This window comes from Dinoponera quadriceps, unplaced genomic scaffold (genome assembly GCF_001313825.1).
Source record: "Dinoponera quadriceps isolate SergipeBrazil2010 unplaced genomic scaffold, ASM131382v1 scaffold396, whole genome shotgun sequence".
NCBI lineage: Eukaryota > Metazoa > Arthropoda > Insecta > Hymenoptera > Formicidae > Dinoponera > Dinoponera quadriceps.
Genome location: NW_014554609.1, coordinates 338,247 through 357,394, shown reverse-complemented (window position 1 = coordinate 357,394; position 19,148 = coordinate 338,247). Strand labels below are relative to the sequence as shown.

At 46.9% G+C, this 19,148-nt stretch overlaps 1 protein-coding gene across 1 annotated transcript in view; it reads left to right on the top strand.

Moving 5' to 3' along the window:
* LOC106740546 (nephrin-like) overlaps positions 1–19,148 on the top strand; it is a 522,836-nt gene that overhangs the window by 281,053 nt on the left and 222,635 nt on the right. The window lies entirely within an intron of this gene.

The following is a 19,148-nucleotide window of genomic DNA, read 5'->3' as shown; positions in this document are numbered from 1 at the left end:
CCAGATGATGGATCGTGTAATTTCAACGCATTTGTCTTACCCGTGACTTTCGGCGGGACGCCGTAACGTTAATATCAACGGGGACCTTTCGGATCGCGCGGGTCAAAAAGGAGAAACGCGTCGTGTTGTGAGAGGAGAAAATAACCGGCCTTTTCCATCGCCTGTGTTTTCGGTTACCTGTTACTTTTTGCATTCACCTGCTGGTTGATTAATTCCGGCTATTTACCGGTCAATTAATCTCGCGGCCGGTAAACAAGGACACTAAACAATGCTCTCGGTTAGCCGCCTTAAAACGCGCGACGTTAATTGCGAAAACTCGGTCAAATATTTACGGGAAATTTAATCTCCTCCCTCCCTCCTTCTCTCCTAACCCCCGGCTCCTCGTTCCGGCGATCAAGGCGGCTGAATGTAAAACCAACGCGCGCGCGCGCGCGTTTGTGTGTGTGTACGAGTGAATTTTCCTACGAATAAAGCGCCGGTACGCGGCCAATGAATAATAATTGCCGCAATCGAGTCGACGAGGCCAGTTTTGCGCGCTTATGAGACTCGAAACGAGATACATATAACGAGTGACAGCGTATTCTGAAACGGAGACATAATGTGATGGCTAATTATAACTTATTCAAGTAACAAGTGAATGACCGGCGGTGCGCTTAAAAATGCATCGTGTGTATCAAACTGTATCGCAACGCCATAAATGTATCCACACGCGAAGTGGATTCTCGCGCGCGTCTCGATCATTTTCATATCGACGAGATGAATATCTTATCGCGCGATGAACCTTTAATGTAGCGGCGCGGAGTGGTTATCGATGCTTCGGAAATATCGCGCGCGGGCGCACGCGGTTTTCAACGGCCTGTTTAGAGGCCCGTGCGATTCGCCGGCTGGGTGAATTTTTGATTGACTATCAGCTGCTTTATTTGCGGATTCTCGCGGATTTCGCGGGAATGTGCATTGCGACCTTCTCGAAAAGAAGTAGTAAAGCGAGTGGTACGTAGAAGAAGTTCGTAGAATTCCAAGTGTTCAGTGGCGATATTAAAGCGCTCCTAACATAAATTTATTACTTACTGAAAACAATATTTTCCTATAACTTTATTTAATGATCTAAGTAATAAATGTGTTAATTCTGGATGCGAAATTAAGACAAATATATGCACACACAATATACAAACACAGAAATATTATTTATTTTTTATTTTTCATATTAACGTTTTGTTTATACGTCAGTTGAACTAATAGGAATGCACGCATAATAATAACAAGAAATAATAATCGAATATTAACAGAAAGATAATAATACTAGAAAATGGTATTTAAATATTTAAATATGTGTACATCGCGGATATTACTATAAATTGTAAATTTCCTATGGTTATATTTTCAAAATAAAGTGGTCAATAATTCGGGAAATTTTTTGTATAATTTATATATTAACCTTTAATATCGTAGTAATTTTTTAAATACTACGTATGATTTAGAACAAATTAAAAAATGGGACATTAACCTCAAGGAGCGCTCATGAAAAGTGTCATCTTTGCGAATAGTCATAGTTGCGAATATCTCAGCTTTCAATTAGTCAATCGTTCTCTAACTTTACAGACGTGTAGATAATATTTTTGTCAATACCCGAGTTAAAATTTTAGTTCTGCATTAAATCTTCAGGGGAAGAAAATGGAAATAACTTCCCATTTGTAACATCAAAAGGAGCACAATAGAAGATCTTCGAAAACTTAATATAGAACTAAATGGACTTAACGCAGAACTAAAATTTCGACTCGGGATTCAATTCTTTGGGAATTGAAAGGATTCCTAAGAAAATGGTTCAACTTTCGACTAAATACCTAAAATCCTGCCGTTGCGTTTTTCTATAACGACGAATCGGTCAGCCTTGTAGTAAGTATTCGACTGTGCGCTGTCGGAGAAGTGGACCGGCAACTCCACTAATGCCCGCAAGAGTCTTCTCGATCGAATATATCGCGCGGATAGTTTGGCATCGTATTAGAACATATTAGGACGCATTTCGCTAAACTATCGATCGAGCAAGCCTTTCGTCTTCCGAAGAGTCCCTACTCGAGTTTCGCGCGGAGTTATTACCCCGACGGGCTCTGATAGGGCTTGTTGTTAATTGCGTGCTTCGCGAGTCGAATAACTCATGAATATCCATAAGAGATATCGAGCCACGGCTGAGAGATTTCGAAGGTTCTTTTCAATTGTCACCGATCGCCCTAACTAGTCGTTAATTGCGTACTTACGTAGACGTGCGTACACTTCACGACTAGGGTGACCAACCGTCCCGATTTTCAGTTCTCATTAAAGGCGTCCTAACAGAGTCCTAAACGGAACAGAACTTTTGTCCCGATTTTACACTTATCGACAAAAAAATAATACAAAATATATATAATAATATAATAATAAATATAACGATAAATTGTACTAAAATTTATTACTTAAACTGTAAGCACCATTAATAGGTGTCAGATGAAAAGTGCTTGGCGTGTACGAACAGCACTCAAAGGCATCGCCGACGCTCCTAGACTACTTTAGCTTCTATTTAATTAAACAAATCTTAGTTTCTTTTATCGAAATTACTTAATTTTCTAAACACATAATTATATATTTTATGTTCCGTTAATAGTTTTTTTTTTAATTTTACTTCAAGAGTACCAGTCTAATTTTAAACATAATAATTATTTATATCAAAACGTAACAGAAAACTGTATTCAGTTGATTGTTTGATCTTGATATAATACCAGTAAATATTTTACTTACTCACCTACGTTTATCTAATTTACTTATTTTTCATTAAAAATCCCGTTTTTGATCGTGTCTCGATATTTTAAGGCCAACACCCGGCAATTGGCTGATCGTGAGTTGCCCGCCCTAATCACGACGGAAGCGCGTCGGTTTCGCGCCGACTCTCGTCGTCGAGATTGCTTCTAACAGTGGGAAATATTAACATAAAAGCCATTATCGAAAGTGACACGAGTTTTCAAAACGGAAGTACGAAAGGGAGCGAAAGACAAATCGTGGAGGAAAGAAAGAGGAAAGAAGAGGTGATCGATGTTGAATTAATTTCGGGAATTTCGGCGGCGGGGGGATACGGAATGCGGCGTGTATAACAAGATTAACCGGCGAACGGTATTTCGGGGAACTCTGGCGCGCGCGATGCCCAAATGACGTCTAATCGATAATATCGTCTGGAACGAAGGCGGCGGCGGCGGCGGCTCTTTTGACACGAGCACGACGACTCATAAATATGCATCGCTCGTGCGGGAGCCAATCTCTAAGTAAAGCCGGCTTTAACGCGCCGAGCCGGCTGAGTTTTGACGTGGGTGACCTCCTCCGCGCGCCGCCGATCTTCGCTCCGACGGCGCGATGCGGCGCGATGCCTCGACGAGATTGCACTCGTCGCTCTTCCGCTTTCTCTCAGGTAGAACTCGCTCTCCCCCGCCCTGTGCACGCTATCGACATACCCTCCGCCACTTTGCGCAGCCGGCTGCTTTTAATTGATATTGTTTAATCTCCCGTTACCGCGAGTTTTCGTCCCGGCCGGCGCGACGTTCTCGCTCGAGAGTTCCCGTCTCGCGTGCGTTCACTCCCGATTCCAATGTGATCTGCGTGTCGAGAAAATATTTAAATATTTTTCGCACGTGTGTGCGCGTGTGCGTATGTGCCAAATTAAAGATTCGGCGGGCGTGCAACGCCGCGGAGGAGTTTAACCGTCGCAAGCTCCGATCGCTGAATTAATCATGGACGTATGAATGCGCAACAAGCTCGTCGCCCCACCTCGACACTGATTTGTACACGCGCGGATATTTCTTATTAATATCATTATAGCGATATAACACATCACGCGCTAATTATCCAGTCGCGGCCGCTACGTTTTTATATTCTCCCTCCCCCTCCCCCTCCGACGTGGATTTCATACGTGACGCGCGCGTTCCCCCGTCCATTTCCACGTTCCATCCTCAAGAATAGATTAACCCCGCGGTGGGCCGCGGCCGGTGGCCGCCTGTTAAATTAAAAATCGCACCGGCGCAACTATGGCGAACGATAAATCATACCGTCGCATCCCGGCGACGGCGCGTCATATTTTTCTAATGCACGGTTCGCCCGTCGCGGTGTAACGATCGGCGGACGACGGCGCATGAAATCGCGTATCTGCCTTGGCGCGCGGAAAGTCGCATAGCTACGTGCGTGTGTGCGTGTGCGTGCGTGCGTGGAAGCGCGACGACACACGTGACGAGGGCAAGAATCGTCGCCACAGTTAGGTCTGACGACTCTCCGGTTCTCAGGAGTCCGGTTGACGAGTCTAGTCGGACGTCATATGTCCGGTTTTCAAGTATGTCTAATTAATGAAATTAAATCTACGTTACGAAAGCAAATTTATGAACAGAGTTCGAGTTTCAGCGATGTGCCCCCATTCCAAGTTCTACTACCGGTCGAGCGGAAAGCGGTGCCATTTATAGCAGAACGTCCGATTCTCCCCTAAAAGGCGCCTTTGGAGCGGGGAAACGTCGCTAATATCCGAACTCTGATCGGCTTTGGGAAAGCAGGTCTGATTGGTGGATATAAATGCTTCAACAAAATGCTTGTAACGAATGTCAAATGTCGTATGTGTAAAATACTCGTACAGTTTAATTTCGTGCTCAGTAATAAAATGTATTACTAATGTAAACTGTACTAGTAAAATTTATATTAAATAATAGTGGTTTATTATTTTATCCCAGCAAATTCTGTTTTTAGACTGTTTGGAAAAAAAGAATATCGTGAGTAATTTCTTATGAAATTTTGTCTTTAGTTTAGTTTCGTATGATTACCGTCTGGTTAGGCTTTTCTGTTACCAAAAAGGAAATGTCCGGTAATTTGGACCTTTGCATTCGGCAACCCTATCTATGTTCGATAAAGAGTATGTTTAGAAATAGATTTTAGCGTCGGTAAAAGGGACGAAGTTGTCGGCAACGACAATTATTGACGTTGCGTCTCGTACCTTCCAGCAGTGAATCAGTTGTTAGTGTATGGACACTTGATCAAATATCCAAGAATAATTACAGAAGGAAACTAAATCAACTGTCTTAAATAAAATACAAATCATAATATAACAATGGAAGAGTGCATTTTATTTGAAAACATCGTCAAACCGCCCAGTGGTTCCTCTTTCCAATGACGGTGATGAAGAACTGGGAATTATTTTATTCAATAATAATAGAAATGAAGGGAGAGAATAGTCGGAAAAATTAGAGATCACTGAACATGTCGCACGTCCGATATAACCCCTGACTTTTGGATTTCGATCGTCCATATATCGAGAGCTGATTTATCGGTAAGAGATACGAAAATGCAGCATCAACGACTGTTATTACCGTCAACTCTTCACCCCCTTTTACCGGTGGTAACCGAATCTATTTCGAGACACTCCAAGAGCGAGGAAATCGCGCGTCTGTTCCTCCGCTCACGCGGTCGACTTTCGTGTCGCGCGTCCGCGCGTGTATCCGCGATACGTTCGCGAGCGTGACGAAAATATCGGAAGGTCCGGCGGAGACCGATAATGGCGCCTCTGCGACCTACTTGCTCTCCCGGCGGAAGAGAAGAAGGCGGAATGATATATTTTCATCCTCTCCGGAACGGACGGCGGCGTGTACAACGCAGCGCGGCAACGGAGCGGAAGGGAAGCGGCGCGGAGAAGGAGGAGGAAACAGAAAGAGAAGGTGTATCGACGACGCAAGGGTGAAGACGATCGAACGCGGGCTCAGCTCGCCGATAAAGCCGAGGCGCCAGCCACTGAGATAAGCCTTCCACCCTCCTCACAAGACGCAACTTCGTCCTTCTTCCCCGAGAGAGAAAGCGTTCGCGAGTTCCCCCCCNCCCCCCCCCGGCGGCGGATTTGCTCGCGTCCGATCGGCAATGCTTCTCGCGTCGTCGACCACACACGATAACGCGCGACCACGTGTCCGACGACGCGGATCTCAAGAACAAATGACGTCACGTTAATGTCGGTTAACTGGTAATTGACGTTAATCACACACGGCATGTCGCCAACTATGATGATATACTCGGAGGAATGATTTAGTAATAATAGCCGAATCTCGTTAACAAGCGGCGAACTTTGCTGTCATTGCTGAAAATTGGCTGTTGGCTGAGGCAAAATGTAGTTGCCGCGAGGTGTTACTTTATTAGCTAAAATTATTAGCATGGGCAGCTAAAGTTGATTATGTGCTGCTGCGTGTGTGCTCGCTCTCTCTCTCTCTCTCTCTCTCTTTCTCGCGTGTTATATAGACCATACATAGACAATACAAAACGCGTTTATAACAACCGACGAAGTGGTGCCTAGATAGAAAAAAAAAGTGCTAATATCAGGTAAACGTCATTACCTGTTTTAAGCTTCTTGAATCAAGTGATATTTTTAGGAATTCAGGTATATTAATAGTTCATAGCAAATACTTGAATGCAGAACTACCTTAACTTGCAATTAAATTATTCAACATAAGTGTGAAACGGGCGCTAAATTTAAAAAAATATATTTACTAGAATTATGTAATACTTCTTTTCCCATTGAAGAAACCTAATGGTTTTAAATTTCGATTTTTCTCTCGGATAAATATTTGCCTAAAATATAAATTCTGATATTTTCAATATTGTGAATTTAATACTAACTGTTTACTTACGCACTGTTTACTAACGCACTGTTTACTTATATGAAAAAAATATTGTATGTAGTCAATTATATTTCTACTTCTATTAAACATTTATTTTCTTTAAAATCAGCATACACTAATATCTTAAAGAAAGTTTCTATTAAAAAAAAAAAAACAATAAGTTTCTAGTCAGGAATACGAATATGATGTTAATACTATTGTGACCTAACTAATACTTTTTCCTGTAGCGTTTAAATTCAAACAGCTATTCCTATTTTGAGCAGCTCCCTATTTTGAACAGCTCCCTATTTTGAACAGCTTCCTATTTTGAAGATATATTTTAGCCGCCTTAGCTAGCTTTCTTATTTCTGCAAATTTTTTCCCCGAATATAGATACGAGACAACGCGTTGGGTTTTTATTCCCGCTATGTTTGATCAAGCTATTATCGAGGCGAGTTCACTCGAAAATAACGCTATCGATATAAACTGCGTATTTTTGTATCCAGGTACCAGAGGTACCTAGTGCCAACGAGTAAAACTAATTTTTTAATTAACCATATCTTTACCATCTTGTCCTTACATTATCATATTCTCTTCGTTAATCTGCGTACGAAGATATTAAAATAAATTAAAGTCAACGAAAGAAATGAGTACTTTGCCCGAAATGTTTAATAATTTAATCTTGACATACATTCCCCGACGTGTATAAAAGCTAAATACTTTATAAAGCGTTTACCTTTTGTCGCCTTTACTTTGATGCCCGCACAGAATAACTCGAAGAACAAACGAAGAATAAATAAGAAATAATGAAGAATAAACAAATCGGACGCGCTCGAATACTCGGATATTCGGTTAATACCGGAGACCCGGAGTACTCGGATACCCAAAATTGACCGTCGAGCGACTCGAGGAAACTCGTGAAAAAACTTCGCCCTTTCTCGTTTCTTCGCGCGACCTCGACAATTGCACGAGCTTTGGAAAACGAGCCGCGACCGCGGACGCTCGTCCGGATTGTCGGGCGGATTGGCCTCGGCGCACGATCGACGACCGTTGGCAAGAATGGTGGAGAGTCCGTGGGCTTGGTCACGCATTAGTAATTGCCAATTTCCAGGCTTCCCTAAACCGACGTAAACTACCGTTGTGTCGCATCAAGGGAATAGGTAACTCGCGCGCGCGGACACCACGGCCGATGACGTAAACACGCGGGATTCAGGCACGACCGGCGCAGATGAATTCAATTTCCCGCTCGTTACTCGCGGGATGAAGAACGACGATTTCATCGACAACGTGACGCTGTCGCCGGGATTATCGACCCGCCGCCGCGAATTTCACGGTACCTTCTCCGGGGGGGTAGTCCGCGTTTTCGTCGGCGCCTTTTATCTCGCGAATCGAAAATCTCGGCTCACAAACGGACGATTTTCCATCGAGTGAAGTCTCCCTCTAACGAAACCACCCACGTAATCGTCGCCGTCGTCCCTTGGGCGACGCGATTGTAATGGCAACGACACTCGAGACTACCGTATTCTACGAGTCTCGACGATCCATACGTGTTTATCGCGAAGAGTCCGACGATTCCGCGATCCATTCCTACGCGTGTTGACCGCGACGATCTGTCGCGGCTTTTGCGATTATTCATAAAAATACGACCGGACAATCGCGACGGTCTGCCGATATTTCGGCTGCCGCAGCTCTCGCAGGTACACGGTAAAACATTTTGCGTTAAGAACGTTACTTTTACACGGGGAAAGTGTGCAAATATATTCAATTAATACATTCACTTGGTTAACATATGTTGACAGCAACGCTGTCATCCAGTCTCATCGGAACAGAAAAGTGAGACAGCGACTGCTTCTTGGCAGAAAAGGTGATAAAAAAGATCTCTCAGACGTCGAAATAATGACGTCGAAAGTGACGTTACTTCTCAAGTTCTGAGAATAAGCGAAACCATTTAAGCAAAAAGAGCAACGTTTATTCTTACCTTCCCAGGTTTGTCTTTGGATAACTCAATAAACATACGAGTTCTTTCCGCAACAATCTAACAATACTCGTGAGTGTTCAAACAACACATTTCATACTTTAGTGTCGATTAAGACATTACGGATATTAATTAATTAATTAATTTAGTGTTCATTTTTCACGTAATATTCGCGTCACTTTCCCACACATCCGCCCTGTGTTAAAACAACAATGTATGCGGACCGTTTGGGAAAACTCGTGAAATGTGTGAAATTTGGCGGAAAATTTTCCACCGGGTAACAGACTCGCGCCGGAACGCCACGTTCCGATGATTACGCCACGTGACTTCGCGGCATCGGCAGTACAGACTGGATATACGCGGGTACAACGCGCGTTTACTCCGCAGTACGCGGTGGTATGACTGCCGATGACGGAATGTAAACGATTCGCATCGTCGCCGCGACTCCGCCGCCGTGGATATTCATGGGTCGCGTGTCCGCCGGTGTCATCATCGAGCCGTTGCTTCAACGACGCGAGGACGAAAAAGGAGAAAGGGACCTTCGCCGCATTATAGCCTCGCACTTAGCCCCGTTGACTGCCTCCTCTCTGCGTTTAAGCCGTCCCGCTCGCTCTCATTGTTTATTAAAATACTCCTCGCGCTCCGTAACACGTGCATATTTTAACGGTGTAAATTATGCGCTCGCGCATCCCCGCAGGGGCCGCCGGCGCGGATAATTGAAGGGGTCGAAAAAGCGCGGTGCGCGCGCTGCCGGGTTGTGAAATAGCCGATAAAACTGCAAAAAAATGTGGCGGAACGGGAATGCCGATCATCGCTATTCCGGCGAAACAATTAGAACTTCATTAGCGGCCGTTTATCTTTTTCTACTTTCCGATCCTGTAGGATCCGTTTTCCTCGTAGTGCGCGATCGTTACCGCGCGCGGGATTGGTTATCGTAAATACGCAATGTACCGGATTTAGAGCGAGCGTTTTGTTTCCCTTTCTTCCTCGTATCTTCGTTTTGCGCTATCGATTATCACTTATTGTTGCTGTCGGCGGAACTTCACCTGTCAGATTACCCGATCGGCAAGATAACCGATAACGTGCGCGCGCGTATGTTTGTCGGAGGAACCTTATCGTATATAATTATCGGCGAATTAACATCCGTAAGATTCGAGTTACCGGGGAAATAAAAATGCGGGCGTAGTGGGCGAAAGCCGCGCTCTACGGGTTTTTGTATCGCTTTCGTCCTCCAATTTGAATAGCGTGAATGTGATAAAATATTATTGCAGCGATTGCGCGGTTTGTCCTGCCTATGTTGAACTTGTATTTATTTTATTTCATTATTTTTTCAAATGTCACTACAATTCGTGTTTATCTTAGTATATCGTGTTGCTTTCGTTATTTCAAGCGGTGGTTCGTTTCTTTCCGTGTAAACCCCGAAATCTATCTTTAATTTCATATAAAAATATGATTTAACACATACTTCTCTTTCCTATGGCTTTCTCCGTCCTTTCTTCTCTTTCTCTCTCTCTCTCTTTCTCTCTCTCTCTCTCTCTCTCTCTCTCTCTCTCTCTCTCTCTCAATATTAAATAAAATATATGCATATATATAGATACACAAAAAGGAAAATGCTAGAGATTTAAGTGAACAATTATTTTAATTCATTTCTCGATATTTCCCTCTCCGTCCCCCGTTCTTACAAACATTTAACGCGCGAAATCGGGCCGCAACAAATAGCGCGGATTGCCGGATGGTCGCTCATTTAAACAGCCAACGAGAGAAGGCCATGACGCCCGACGACGCTTCGTATTTTCGGAGGCTGGCAAAAACCAGTGGGGGGGGAGGGGGTCCGGGTGACGTCGAGCGCGAACGTGGAGGAGGAGAAGCGGCGAGGATAAATGGGACGGCGCGCGGGTAGCGCGCGCAATTGTTGCGCGGACGTACACGACAAGGCGAATTTCGCCATGGCCGGGGCGATACAGTGACAACGGTTAAGTACCGGGCGTGTACGCAAAACCGAATTGTATTAGGAACTTCCCGCGAGCACATGCTCGAATTTGCATAAACGCCGCGAACTCGCCTCCGCTACAAGCACGCGCGCACCGGTGGAGAGTAGTGCTCGCGCGCGAGTAATACGTGTGTGTGTGTGTGTGTGTCTCTCTTTTTCTCTCTCTCTCTCTCTCTCTCTGCGATACGCGTACGTCCGTGCGCGTTGCCGTAGGCGTGCGTTTGTATTTGGCGGTTAAACCTGCCAAAATGATCCATAAACACGGCTGTACTTCAGCAAAGAGAGAGGAAGCGAGCGGGCTAAAGCGAAGCAGAGAGAGAGAGAGAGAGAGAGGAAGGAAGAGAGAAATTGTCGGGAGCCGTTCTCGTCGTCGAGGCAAAGGCGATCCTCACGTTCTACATTCTTTGTCCGTTATTAATCGCGGTTTCGCAGGCGGAGGAGGGAAGGGGAGGGCGGAGGAAGAGAGGATGGGGTTTCCGGCTCGAAGCTGCGGAGAGCGTCTCGCGGACGTGAACGCGAGCGGATGGAAGAGCCGCGCGCTTGCCTGGCCCCGCTTGCTTGCGGGATCACGCGAGTTCGTCAGGATTTGACAGATGGGACTAGACGTACGGCCTTTCAACCTCGAATAATTATTTCCGTGCGGTTTGACCCGCGGGGGGCCCGGCCGCACCTTCCAATTAGGGCCGGCGATCAAAGCGCCGATCAATTCTGTCGCCGGTCGGCACGACCCGTAGACGCGCGTGCGATTAATCTTCGCGAGACAATCGATTTCTTGCGCGCCATACACACCGCCGACGGCGACGACTATCCGTCTTCCCGCGCTACTTCCGGTCCCAATATTTGACTATCGGTCGCCTATTCCGCGCGCGAAATATTTTACGTGGCCCCGCAACCATTCATCCTCGCTTCTCCACCGCCGCCGCGCGGAATTGATCGCCATTGCTGGAAATTAAAGCTTCCGCCGATATCCCGAGAGCGGGAGGTACTAAAAAAAGAAAAATCCGACCACCCGCTCTCGGCTCTCGAGTGCATTTTGCATGCGTAAAATCATGTCCCGCTCGTTGTCGCGCGCGATCGCGCTCCCGCGCGAACGGGATTTCACGCTCTCGGCGATTATTCTTCGCTCTTCCTCGTCGATCGGAAATCGAGATCACCGCGAGATAACGCCGGTCAACAAATTTCGTATGATAAATCGTATCCCTTTTGAGCTTTAATTCTTCCTATTTATGTTTATGCGTTGAAACATAAAATGAAAGAAATTATTTAGCTACACGGTAAAACATTTTACGTTAAAAGTGGCCCGCTGAAATTTTTGTGTTACTTTAACATGAGGAATATGTTAAAAAATATGCACAGATATACGTTAAATTAACATATTCGCCTTGTTAACATATTACTTTTGAACATGATCACCTTGTTAAAGTAACACCAAAATTTCAGTGAACTGTTTTTGAAAACCAAATTTTTTTTTAATATGTATAGTTCAAGAAATATAAGCTGCATTCCAATTTTTATAAATCAATAGTACTTTTATAAATCAATAGTATGAGATGTGAAAATCGAGCTAAGTCTTGACTTTAATCGTTATATTTGCGATTAACATCATAAAATTTATTAAAGAGAGAGAGAGAGAGAGAGAGAGAGAGAGAGAGAATTGACAGTTTAGATCTAAGAAATAATATTGAATTGACCACAGAAAAAAATCAGTCTTAAATCAAAGTAGATATTTTCGTATACAAGCAAGAATATAATATTTTTAAAAGATTTCTATTCTTGATTTGAATTCAAGTAACATTCGCATAGAATACATATTCAATGAAATCAGGAAAAAGTCTTCCTAGAAGATTATAATATCCTCGCTTGAAAGTATCTATTCTTAATTTAATACCATTTTTTTCCCTGTGCGGTGCAATCAAATCCCGCGAATGGACACGATGGAATGTTCCTCGCGTGCGTTATATTGTAGAATCCGGCGCGAGCTAAGAATGGGAATTAAGTACCATGAGGAAAAATAGAGAATGAGAGATCGATATATGCTTTCGCCGTGCATCCACAAAGTATCGAAAGCTCCTCGCGACTACTCGCCGGCTCTCACCAATGTCCGTTTCCCATCAGTCCGGGAATACGCGCGTCGATAGCATCGCTGCTATTCCAATATTCGGCCGGACGCGAATCGCACCGATCGAATTACGAGGTCCCCGGGAAGGAATCGGCCGATGCCGCGCTACTTTCTTCCACGCTCCTTCTCGCTCCTCTATTTTCTCTCCCTTCCGCGCGGACCACCCCCGCTTATCTGTTTGCCCCTGTCGCTACCCGGCTTTGCCGCGTTTTCCGTATTTTCGTAGCGCGCGATATTGGTCCCAGCGGAGAGCCCGATAGTTCGATACTTCACGATACACCGAGTATTATTGCCATTCCTGTTTACTCCGACAAAACAAAATACCTCCCCTGCCCCTCCACCGGCGCCGAGTGTATATATGTACACGGATAATCGCGCACACCAGGCTTCTCGTCTCTTCCTTTCTTTTCTTCGAGGTGCGTCGATCGTTCCGGTAATTTCAATCGGGCCACCGTCGGTAGCGAGAGAGAGGGAGAGAAGGAGAGCGAAAGAGAGAGGTGGAGATATTCGCCGAGGTTGAAATTAAATTTGATTTCGCGACAGTCGTAGGGGTGAAGCATAATACGAAGAGCGGAGGTCAATAATTCCGGCCGACGTTCTTCGGGGTAAACGCTCGCTCACTCGCTCGTTTGTTCGTCCGTTCGGGACAGAATACAAAGAGGGGAAGATAAAGCCGTTACCTCGTCGCTCGCTATCGCCCGGGTTTGCTGAGAGGTAACGAAACGTCGCGGCGAGATCGCTTTAATTAGCTTCCACGTTGTTACGCGGGCCCTCGCACGGTATCGTTCGGTCGTCGCTCGGCGAAATTAAAATCGCAACGTCCGTCCGTCCGTTCCGCATCTCGCACGCGTCGAAAAATGCATATCGGGATTACGACGGAAGCCGAAGCCGACGTGGTTTAATAACAGCGCTGGATGTGCCCTACCTGCCCGCCCGCGCGGCCGATATGCATGCATGTCGACGGCATGCGCGCCGTGCAATACCGCGGCCGTAGCGAATCGCGAAATAAAATAAATGTACGATGGCGAAACGCATTACCCCATAAAATAAGCGCTGGCTGCCTCTGAGCTATCGCCCCGTTCTGAATACGACTACAGGTCGGCGCTCCGCTCGGCCGCAGCCTCTCGCTCCCTTACGGCCGGTTCCATTACCGTCGCGGCTGTACCGCGCGTCTACGACGTTTGTAGAACATTCGGAAGAAACAAAAAGGAAATACGTTCTCGTAAAGCTGCCCGTTCGCGACGCGTGTCGCTCCGTGTCGTAAGGGGGAAAGCGTGTGCGGCGCGTAAAACGTACCGTTGCGTGCCCGTAAAAATGAAAAGGGTCGCTGGAGGCGAAGAGCCGCGCGACGGCCGAACCGACGAGTGGATCGGAGGATCGCGGTGCCGAAGTGTTCGCGATTTTCCGAGTTGCCGAAATACCGCGACGACGTCCCCGACGTTTTCGTGCTCTCGTCGTGAAAACGGAGGGAAAGAGAGAGAGAGAGAGTATAGCGGTAGTCTCGCTTTGCACGTGTAAGCGATATCGCGCGAGAGCGCGGCGAAATAAGAACGGAGCAAAGTTGGATTGTGGAAGGAAGGAAATAAACTTGCGCCTGAGTCCACGGAGTGCGTGTGATCCCGGTATTATTATACAGCGAACCGGCAGAAAGTTAAACAAAACTCAACTGGCTTATGATACTCGCATGTTTCTCATTCTCTCTCTCTCTCTCTCTCTCCCTTTCTCTTGTTCTCCCTATCTATCCATCTTCCTTTTCTACGAAACGATACCGAAGGTTGCGCACTTGGAAAAAGTTTCATCGTCGATACAGAGACACGCGATAAAACGGAGACGATAATTTTTGTTCTTTTACGTCGTTATTTCGCGACAGGTATTTTTACGCGTAAGGAAATACTTAATTGGACACGATAGAGAGAGAGAGAGAGAGAGAGAGAGAGAGAGAGAGGGGAAGAAATGGTTAGATTAATCTTGCGTATGCTTGCGAGATTCTTCTCTCTGTTGTTAAGTGAGGCGGTTTCAATTGGAAACCCTTCGAGCGTGTGAGAGAGAGAGAGAAAGAGAGAGAGAGAGAGAGAGAGAGAAAGAGTCCTAGCTTCTTTTTATAAAATTCTTCCCCTTTGTGCGCGACCTGGTGCGTTGGCCCTTCAATTACCACCGAGTCTCCTCTCGCTCTATTAGACTTTAATTTACCGTTACTCCGTTTCATAAAAGAGACACCCTTTGTGCGCGCGTTCGCTCGCGTCTTCGGCTCGCGGATGATAAAGTTTATAATTTAAGTCGTTGTTTTTAAATTTTCATCGCTGACTCAATTATCAACTGATTTGCGATCCGGTCGGTAGCGCGACTCCTTGATACGGTCGATTAAGCATTTATCCTTTAAGTGGGTAGTTTCAAAAAGCTCTTCGCGAAGCGGACTACCTACCTATGAATTACGCATCAAATGCGCTCGCTTCTACTCGCGGGTGTCGCTTTGCTCCATTTTGTAAGTGCTGCTCTCGCGATAATGAGCGCCGACGGCGCGATACCCGATACACCCGGCAGAGTGCGAAACTCCGAATTATCATCTCCGGTTCGTATTTTTTTAACGCACCACCCAGTATCGCGATTCAGTTTGCCGCGCCAGCTGAGATCCCCTTTCTGCGCGGCCTGCGATAAACCGGCGTGCTTCGACGTGGCCGACGTCGAGCCGAGCCGCCGGTTTTGACGCCTCGATTAAAACCCGACGGAAATACAACCGTAACACGCGCGACGCCGACGATTTACTAATCCCCGTGCACACCTGCGTACCCCCATAAATCCGTCGCACTTTGGACACGAAGCTTTCTAGGCCCAAAGTATGCATTAATATTTCTCTTCGAGCCGCGCGCGCGCCCGCTCGCCAGCCCAGAAGCGGTAGCTTCCGGTACCATCGAACAATGTCCACGTGCTGCTGGCCGCAGCGACAGGGGTAGCGAAGAGAAAGAGAGACGGAGAAACAGAGGCAAAGACAGAGAATGTGTGTATGTGTGTAGAATGAGAGAGAGAGAGAAGGAGAACAGACCAGCAGCCTGATAGGACAGGCAGTGATTTCGCTGCTTACGCCTGACCCATTTCGCATTCGTACCACTTGCCGGTCGAAATACAGCCTCGTACGCTGTCGTGTGTTTGCGCAGTGACTACGGATGGCCAGTATGGTCTGGCAGGCGGGTAAGAGAGGGTGGATAGGTGAGTGGGCGGACAGGGTTGTGGCGAGGCGGTAGTACGAGGAAAAGCGGAAGAGGATCGAGGAGCGAGAGCGTGGAAAGGGAGAGAGAGAGAGAGAGAAGCAACGAGGTAGGAAGAGGCGGTTTGCGGGGGATGGTCGCAGGACGAGTGCCGGATTATATCCGGACCAATTCTACCGAAATGTATCTCCGTCGTTGCGCCTGAGCACGTTCGAATGTGCGTGCGTGGCTCGACTACGTGTACCTCGTGTAGGTGCGCGTCGCGCGTCTCTGCGATATTGTCGCTGCACGCGGAGCGCGATCCGGAAATAGAGAGTGTACAGGCACAGGCTAGTAGACAGGGCGAAAAATCATTGCCATCGGCTTTACGTCGACGTGGTTAGAAACTTCGGTTATTCTCTCTCTCTCTCTCTTTCTCTCCCTCCCTCCCTTGCTCTCTCTTTCCTTCTCTGTTCCGCTTGGAAACGTGTTTCATATAAAGTTGCGCTCGATAAGTGTGCTGCAAAATGCGACGGATAACTGATTTAGATGCGTATCGTCACTCGGTTATTAATATCCCCGAACGATTTCGCGCTTAACTTGTACTCGAATCTTCCTTGTGAAATGCAAAGGAAGAGATGTAACGAACGTAATTCGTGTGTATGCGGTGGTCGAATGTATAAGCCGGTTTGTGTTAGCCATTTACCTGACAAATCAATACGCGTAAATGTGTTATCAGACCGAATGAGTGTTTCAGCAAACTCTTTGGGGATGAGATAGAGGAGAGCGTTCCCGCAAGTGCTCTTGAAAGCGCACGGATGATGCGACGAAAATAGGGGCGGACCGGATAAATTTTCTATTTTCCGCTGCATCGGGCTCTAATTTCCGCGACATTTTGACTAAATCGCGTAATCAAAATGCGAGGCGCCGCGAGCAGAGGCCGATCGGGCGAATTAGTTAACGAAGTGCCATTCAACGTAGCTGGCGAACGGTCACTCGGTGCGAAACGCTGATTGGCAAGATTTAACCTTAAATATATGAAAAGCTGGAGGCGGGAGCGCGCGACGAGTTAGACGGGAAAACGGGAATGAGATGAAACGTCCTCGCGAAAAATTGATAGCGCTAATTTCATCCGATATATATTCGCTCGCATCCTTTTTTTTTTATAGCTTGTTAGGAAACTTCGAGCGTTATTACGGCGGGCGCGTATATAATCAATACATTTTTACCAAATGGGGATTTTACGCGTATAATCCTTCGACGAGAAACAATTTAACGAAATATTTCGATCTTCTTTCTTTCTCCCTTTTTTTTTTTTTTTTTATTAAATTCGATACAGGCGCCGCGATAACCATTAATGAATAGATCGGCGATACCATCCCAGGCATTTCGCGCGCATAACATTTTTCGTCGCTATAATCCAAACGCTATTTTTCCCGATGCAATTATATCGCGTTGCACGCGAGGTCGCGGCCGAGTATCGTCCGAACGTTCGCCCAAGAGAGAGAGAGAGAGATAGAGATAGAGAATCGGTGCCCGTAGGAGATCGCGTTTTCCTCCGGATTTTTTTCCAACCGTCGGGGGGCCCTCGGTAGTCGAACTGCTCTCCGAGCTGTCGCTCGAACATTTTGATACATGTTGTAGAACAAACTGCAGGACGCGCACGCGCCGAGATTGGCAAGCCGAGCGCGAGCTCTGGACACACCGACAGGAAGTTGGTGTTTCGGGGGATGGTGCGAAGCTAGAGAAAGAGCGAGAGAGGGAGAGAGCAGAGAGAGAGAGAGAGAGAAAGAGAGTGAGGAGGGGGAGGGGAGGGTGTGAGAGCGAGACTGTAGGAAGGGACGGTTTAAAATTTCACAATCCAGCGGTAAGCGATACTCTGGGCTAGGCTCATGAATATTTCAAGGTGTTTCGATACAGGAAATAGGAACGCCGCCGCTGCCGCCGCTCACGATGCAAGCCGCCTCTTTGTCCCGGCTGCTCTGCGCGAGACGCGGAAGTCATCCTCAAGGTTGAACGAGTGTCAAAGGTGTATTCGGCAGGAGCGCTTTAAATGAAGATTATCGCTGCTTTTTTAAATCAAAGGAAAATCCGGACACGAGCTCGGACGGTTTACATACGACTGGCGCATGTGTATGCGTGTGTGTTCGCGACGAAAAAGGGAATCAATACAGACGGAGTACGCGTATTTAAATATAAAAATATCCCCGCTGTCGCGCGCTATTTAAAAATTGAAATAATCGACCCCGTCGGCGTTTCCGCGTTAGCGGCGTATATCACAGGCGAATTGTTTTGACGTTGTATCCTCGGCCGCCGCCACCGGAAACACATTCTAGCAATCCCTCCATAGTGCCTCCTTCATTATTCATCTGCGCTCCGTTCTCTTGTCCACTTTGTCTTTCCTTTGTCGTCTATCATATATCGATCGGTCGTATGTCACGGGGGTTAAGTTCGTTCGCGCAGCGCGGGGGCTATCGATCGCGCGCGGGCCATCGCAGCCGCCGCCTATTGTTTCGGGGCCACTCGCCGAACAAATTAATAGTTTGACACAATGATTCCGGCGTTAACAGTGCGCCCGGTCCGGCGTGAAACGCGAACGTGCGCTGACGCGCGCGCGCGCGCGTTCGCGATAAACAGCCATTATATCGGAGTTATTTATTGCTTTTTATAATCTGGCGAAAGAGAGAGAGAGAGCGCATGAATACGTAGTGCGGATACCGACGCCCACGGGGACGACGAATAGAGAGGGCAGGGGGTATCGTCGGAACCGGAAGAACTCGGGGACAAACAAAGACGGGCGGGAGGGGGGCAAACTTCGCCGTGGGAAATTTAATAATATCCTTCCGCGCCGGGGGAATTTAAGGACTTCATAAAGTCGCGCGCGTTAAGTGCCGTTGGCGCGTCTCGACCCGTCTCAAAAATTTCATTACGTTACCCGCACCGCGGCGTTCCCTTTCTTTCTTTTTCCCCCTTCTTTTTTCCCCGGTAACGCGTCCGACGCCGAGACGGATATCCGTAAACGACGACGGCGCGTCGTCGGGAACTCGCGACGTTTCTCTCGTCGTTCGCAGATTGGAATGGAAGCCGAGGTCGCCCGGGCGCGTATTGCCGGTCGTTCCCTTCCGCGGCGGTTTACGCCGGTCGTTGCCGGCCAGAATCAGAAAGCATCCTCGTGCGTTCCACGACTCGCGTTCCGCCCGCATGAAAATCGCCGCGTATACATAATGCATGGGGCGGGAGGGGAGTG